This window comes from Terrapene carolina, unplaced genomic scaffold, assembly GCF_002925995.2.
Source record: "Terrapene carolina triunguis isolate 2854851 unplaced genomic scaffold, T_m_triunguis-2.0 Scaffold58, whole genome shotgun sequence".
Lineage (NCBI taxonomy): Eukaryota > Metazoa > Chordata > Testudines > Emydidae > Terrapene > Terrapene triunguis.
The window spans coordinates 111,182,990-111,190,125 of NW_020664409.1; the positions used below are offsets into that span (position 1 = coordinate 111,182,990).

General features: G+C 45.5%; 1 protein-coding gene across 1 annotated transcript in view; it reads left to right on the forward strand.

Annotated features, from left to right (window-relative positions):
- The window catches only part of LOC113408058 (rho GTPase-activating protein 39-like), a 202,826-nt gene that overhangs the window by 35,360 nt on the left and 160,330 nt on the right, over positions 1-7,136 (forward strand). The window lies entirely within an intron of this gene.

The following is a 7,136-nucleotide window of genomic DNA, read 5'->3' on the forward strand; positions in this document are numbered from 1 at the left end:
CTTTGGGGTCCCAACCCACAGTTTGAGAACCACTGACCTACATCAATGGGAAAACGCCTTCTGCCTTCTACAGTGTTGCATTGGCTGTGCCACTGTAGTGTCTGTACTGTAGACATGGCCTCAGGCATCAGCTGCTGGAGTGGCACAGCTACTGCACAATAGCTATGCTGGTGTAGCACTGTTGCGTAGATGCGTCCTACAGTGATGGAAGGGGTTTTCCCATTGTTGTAGGAACTGTACCTAAAGTGACAGTAGCGAGGTCAACAGAAGCATTTTTCCTTCGACCTAGCTGCATCTACACTGGGGTTAGATTGACTAAACTACAGTGCTCAGGGACTACCCCTGCTCTGACAGGTATCCGTCCCTCCAATCCTTCTCTTCTACAATCTTTGCTCTGGGAGATCAGTCAAATGTTCTCTCCTGCTTCCCTCCTGCCCCTACCCCCCCCCCCCCCCAACAAAGTGGCAACAGTTAGTATTTTGTAGCTCAATGCCTCTGTTTTAGAAGGTTATAATTCAGGAGCCCCTTCGAGGTTTCTTCAAACTTGATCGCTCCAGGTTCAAAGGTGAATTTCTCTAACATACCAGTTTTCAGGTATAACTTGGATTGTTTTTGAGTGAGGTGGGAGAAGTCAGGCTTTATAATAGAAATTGAGTGCTAGCCTTCACTATGGAGTGACTACAGCTACACCATATGTACACGTCTACCCCGATATAACGCTGTCCTTGGGAGCCAAAAAATCTTACCGCGTTATAGGTGAAACCGTGTTATATCGAACCTGCTTTGAACCACCAGAGTGCGCAGCTCCCCCCCCCCCCCCGGGCACTGCTTTACCGCGTTATATGCGAATTTGTGTTATATCGGGTCACGTTATATCTGGGTAGAGGTGTACTACTTCTCCCTAGAACTCAACTTGCTAAAAATGTCTTATCCATCTACCTGATCTGTCATGGGCACCTGAGATCATTCTCATATGTGCCAAGCTGCTTTTTCATCTAAGAGCCTAACGTTATATTCTGATACTGGATTGAACTTGCTATTTGCTGGCCCGTCTTAATTTTCTGCTCTAATGAGCCATGTTAGAGTAATGCAGTGGCCTAGCTAAAATCTTTTTTGAGCACTAAAGAGAAGAAACTATATTTAAATACACCCTGCTTGTAAAATGGAGTCTCTGAATTGATTGACTGGTGCAGGTATTTCAATGTCTAACAAGATATAAAGCAAGGCTGGACATCACACATGACTGTACTTTGTACTCCAGCTTCATGTCCACCCAGAACTGTTGAGGTTTCTCCCACCTGCAACTTGTTGGATTTTCATGCCATCCCCTCCTTTGTTCCTAAGCACCAAGTGGGGCTCGGGCAGCGCTTTAAAGGGCCCGGGGCTCCCCGCAGCGGCTGGAGCCCTGGGCCCTTTAAATCACCGCCAGAGAAGCCAGTCCGGTCCGGCATGGTGTATCAGCTCTTGCCGGTACGCTGTACCGGACCGCACTGGCTTACTTTCACCTCTGGCCTTGGGGCAAGGGTCTTGTCCTCTTGCATGCCAGTATGCCACTGGTGTGCCTGGAACTACGTTAATGAACAAAATCATCCTTTGTCATATCTGGCTCATCTACAGGGCCTTGCTCCTCATCCCAAGAGAAATGTATATATCCCATGAATTGATGGCTATTTCTCATTGGAGCAGTAGGTATTATAAATACTATCAGCGACGATGAAACTTAACTCTTTATTGCTGCTGGAATTCCTCAGCCTAAATGGCTTGCTTTGCCCCTTTTGTGTCCCTTTTTCTCGGTGTCTGCTTTGTTATACTTCTGATTTCTCTTCTCCTAGCCTTATCCCCAACCCAGTTTAAAAATGGCATTATTGACTAAATTTTCTCCTGCTTCCTCTGATGCCTCTTGCATAGGCTACTGCCAGAGGCAGAGGGTCGTGCTAGATGGCTCCATTTCTGGCTTGTGTTCCTTTTTAGGTTGATTTAACGGACCTCAAAGATTTGTGATAGGTACCACTAACATAACCTTGGAGTCCTTCTTGGCATGGATTGTTCCATGGTGCCCTCCCACAGTGTGTCCCATCAGACCATGCCATGGCACAGATGTCACTGACAGATATGGCAACTTCCTGCAATATCTTTGGGAGATCTTAATGTATTAAGTTTGCATCATTGTTGTCCAGGGACTGTGTGTAATTCCTTGGGGGAAGGGGGGTTAACCAGAGTCCTCCGGGAACAGTGCGGGTGATTGGGCAAATTCACTCAGGTTGTAACACCTCCCAAGAGGCACCACCTCCTGGAGAGGCTTGCATATACTGGCTCAAATTGGATTCTCTAGAGACCAGCAGACGAAGAAAGGACTTTTGGATAAATAGCCTGAGTTTAAACTGACACGGGCTTTGTGATCCAGCAAATGAACAGGACATTCTGTTCAAGAGGGGCCCCAATCCTTAGAGAAGAATTGTAGGGACTGACACCTCTCAGAGCTGGGGTAGTCAGTTTATTTTTTTTTTTGTCAAGGTCCATATTTCTTGGTCAAGGTCCAGACAAAATAAAAAACAAAACAAGAATCCCAATAATGATACTAAGTAAATAAAAAGATTTTGGGGTCTGTTCAAAAGCATCTGGCAGTCCAGATTTGGCCCACGGTCTGCCTATTGACTATCCTTGTGTCAGAGCCTGAAGTTGGAGTTGGGTTAATCTCTGGTAAGCTTTTTAGCATGTATAGATTTTTTTATTGTTTTCCTCTGTAATGCTTTCACCTTAAGAATAAATATGCTTGCTTAGGAAGGTGTCTATGGTAATTTATAACTGTAGTCAATTATGCTGTTTATGGCCTCTGAGGAGAAAGCAAAGCAAGCCTGCGTAACTGGTCTGACTTTCTGGGGAATGAAATTTAGGCAGGGAACTGTGCAGCCTTGAAAAACCCTGGCTCGGAAGGAGGATAATATGGGTCTCCACCGAAGACAGGTGACACAGCACAGGAGCTGGGAGTCTAGTGTGGACGCACTTGCTGGATCACAAGGAGGAAATACAGTTGCAGTGCCCTGAACTGTGCCATATTTTTCCTTTTCTCTTCTGTTGCCTTGCTTTTGTCTGTTTTGCTTCCCACACCTTTTGCTCTTATCAGCCCCATTCACCCTCCCTCCCACCTGCTACTTTGAGGGGAGGGCATTAATTTTTGCTACGCCAGTCTAAGTTGAGTGCTGTAGAAGCAGCCCATCTAATGAGTACTGCAGAAGCAAAGAGAAGATGCTTGCATGGCAACTGCCTCCTGCCTGCAACAACATAAATAAGCGGAAGTCTGCTCCATTTAGCTTGCTGTGTTAGGGGCACTTGCACCAACAGAGTGGAGAAAAGCAGGTGTTAAGCAGCAGGTTGGATAACCTAGAGCTGCAGAAGCACAGTGAGCCTAGAGACAGGCAGTTTTCCCAGCCCTCACTGCTCCCTCTTCTTCTCCAGGTCCCTCAGGATAAGAGAGCAGCATGGGGTCCTCCATTCTGTTTGCCTTGGAACAAAGTTATGGCCGTATTTGTTTCCTGACATGTTGACAATGTCTGGTTAATCTCTGCTTTGTTTTGCATCTCATTTTCCAGGTGCTTGAAGGCTATTTCTGTGGCCCCACCTGACTGTGTCTCTCTGTGAGTCTTTCCCTATCCCTGGATGACTGTTTCTGCCATTCTGTTGGTTTGCATGCATTTTCCTTCCCCCCCCTTAATGCATTCAGAGATTCTGCTCCTTTTTACAATCACGCTTTTCTTTTCTCTCTGATTATTTTTGCTGATGCTGCTTGTTGTGTATCTGCTTAGTGAAAGGATGTTTTCACATTTTAGAATCTGCCTCAGTCTTTGACGCCGGGCATGAGCTAGCTTACTTGCATCTTTGTCTTAATATATTTATCATTGCAACGTCCATATAATATTTTGTAAGTGTAGCCTTGCTGTATCTGAATTGGAAATAACCACCTTGCTGAGTGTTGCAAGCAATTAATCCTCCGCCTAACTCTTGAAAACACTATTTCCACTAGTATTGTCTTGCATGTTTTAATGATTCTTACTATTTTGGGTGACAGGAAAATAGTTATTTCACCAATAGGGGCTGTAAGTATGCATGTAGCAAGAGGTTGAAATGGAACAAGGTGTTTCCTGAAGCTGGGATAAAAACAAAGGAAATTCTGAGGAGAACCTAGGAGGGAAGGGTGTGTGAAATCCTCATTTTGATCAACTGCAGACCAGCAGGCTGACTCCTCCTTCACTATGGTGTAAACATTCTTATATTTTTTAATGAAAAAAGAGAATAAATGACAATGTCAAGGTTACTAGTTAAAAAGTGTTGAGGTTTTCCTGGGCATCCAGCCCATTTTGAAATTTTGACCTCAACGCTGCCAACTTTGTCATTAAGTTGTGTATTTAATCCTTCAGCACCTTCCATGTGAGAATCTCAAAGCACTTTCCAAACACTAGCAAATTAAGCCTCACAGCAATGATTACACCTCTACCCCGATATAACGCGACCCGATATAGCATGAATTCGGATATAACGCGGTAAAGCAGCGCTCCGGGGGGGGCGGGACTGCCCACTCCGGCGGATCAAAGCAAGTTCGATATAACGCGGTTTCACCTATAACGCAGTAAGAGTTTTTTGGCTCCCGAGGACAGCGTTCTATCGGGGTAGAGGTGTACCTACATTGCAGGGATGTTATACTCCCATAGATAAGGGAACAGAGGCAGGAGGGGTTGATTTGCCAGTCTCTCAACCTGTGTGCTTGGCCAGAGCTGCGGACAGCATACAGGAATCCTGATCCTCAGTCTCTAACCATTGGACAACAGTCACTTAAATGCCCAAATCAATTTAGTGATTTGCAAACAAATCCGTGTGAGATGGTAGCACCTGTATGCCCCCAGTGGGGCGTCAGTAACCTGTATGGCTTTTAAAAATAGATCTACGTGAAATGTTGCATAATCGGCTTGATAAACACAAATTAGATGGCTAAGGTCCGAACTTTAATGTGGGGCAGATCAAAGTAGAGAGGTCATTTTTTAGACTTCTTCAGTAGTTGTCAAGAATTATTACTGACCATATACGTAGCAGCATCCTATACACAAAATACAAACAATCCCTGCCTCAGAGTTCACAATCTAAGCAAGACAGAATCAGATGAGATGGGCAGAAGTCCAGAGGAAAGAGTAGCTTGGAATAGTTTTAAGCAATATTGTTCCATCATGCGCATGGTGAATGGATGAGTTTTCAGGAGAGATATTAATGTGTAGAGTGTGGTGGCTTGGCAAACAAGGATGAGTAGAACATTTCATGTGTGGGGGGAAAACCCACAGATAAGGACGGGAGAATGAAGCAAATGGAATTGAGCATGGCATCATTGGCAAAGATGAGATGAATGTAGTGCTGAGGCTGTCATTGGTGGAAAGGGAAGAGACCCAATCAGCAATAGCCCAGAGTCGAGTTGAAAAGTGCCTTGAAGAGGATAAAAATTTAATGTAGTAGTTATAGTGAATGTTTATATACAAGTTTCCCATTGCCCCCTCTCTCCTGAGCTCAGTCCTGAGATTGTTGGCTCCTAAGAGCTGAAACTGTCAAATGTGGAAAAGGTCTATCACCTAGTGGGTGCTACCAAAAGCAGACCTATTACAGTGGATAATGAGAGGCAAGTGAAAGTAGCCACGAGGGGGAGTTTCACGGAGTTCACTCACCACAGTGGTGATTCCTGCTTGTCACGTTGGGGATTAGTTTTCAAGGCTGATGCCCCCATCCATGGTTTGCATGCTGTCACATCATCTCTCTCTCTCGTCTGTAGCTCTTCTCTTGTCCCCGGGACCGCAGCCTCCTCTTCATGACTCAGCCCTCTGGCTGGATCACTCAGCATTTTCCCCCCTTCCGGGGTACAGTCTTTCAATTCTCTCTCACTACCACAGTGACCCAGGAGGTCTTCCCATTCACTGCCATGCCCTCAGTGGCTGGTAGGGGAACCCGGGCCCACCCACTACTCTGGGTTCCAGTCCAGGGACCCGACACCCAGCAGTTCTGGGCTTTTCTCTCCCAGCCTCACTGCTCGTCCCCTGGACTGCTTCCTACAATTCCTGGTTTCCATCCTTGCTCTGGGTGTACCAGTTCCAAACTCTCTTCCCAGGGAGTGATTGCAGCTTACACATCTTTGCAGCCTCCATACACTCCTTCCCAGCGAGTGACTGCCCTTTCCCACAGTCCGGAGCTTGCTACCTGGCTTTATAGGCCCTGCCTGTTCCTGCACAGGTGAGCCTGTTCTCTAATTAGCTTCCCTATTTGCAGCCTAATAGCTGATCGGGCCAACCTGACCCAATTCAGCTCTTACAGGGATAGTGTGGGGAGCTCACTCCATCACAGAGTGACATACTCTGATCAGCCATGGAAGATATTAGTGGCTGCACTTTGGATGGACGTGGTCCGAAGGAGCATTCATGTAATCCCAGCAAGCCACGACGTGTGTGTGTGTGTGTGTGTGTGTGTGTGTGTGCAGTAACTGATCCCATATGTGTAGCAAGTCTTTTCCAATAGGAACCGACATCCCTGATGAAGTTTAAACACAGTGGGTGAGGTAATATCGTTTATTGGACCAACTTCTGTTGGTGAGACAGACCAGCTTTCAAGCTTAGACAGAGTACATTTCCCAGACCTGAAGAAAAGCTCTTTGTAGCTAGAAAGCTCGTCTCTCAGACTCTCACCATCAGGAGTTGGTCCAATAAAAGATATTACCTCACCCACCTTGTCTCTTTGATATCATGGGACCACTACACCGTGTACTTTAATTCACCTCAGAACTAATGTATTTATTGATGACCCTCCAGCATACAGTCTAAAATCCTGCTGTAACTGTCCGAAGTTCCCACATGTGATTGTGAGGAAAAACTGCCCTATGAGCTGCTCCACAGGCTCTTAGATGGAATTATTAATGAGTGTTGAGGTGTGTCTTGGCCATTGACCATTATACGCATTGTGCTAATGATGATGAAATTCCTCATTATTTTCATAGTGATTGCAGAGGGACCCTTCTGATTCTGTCCTTCATAAAATGGCTGCATTCTGAGCTTTCTGCAAATAGTTATGCTAATTTTTTTTTTTTTTTTTTTTTTTTTTTTTTTTTTTTTTTT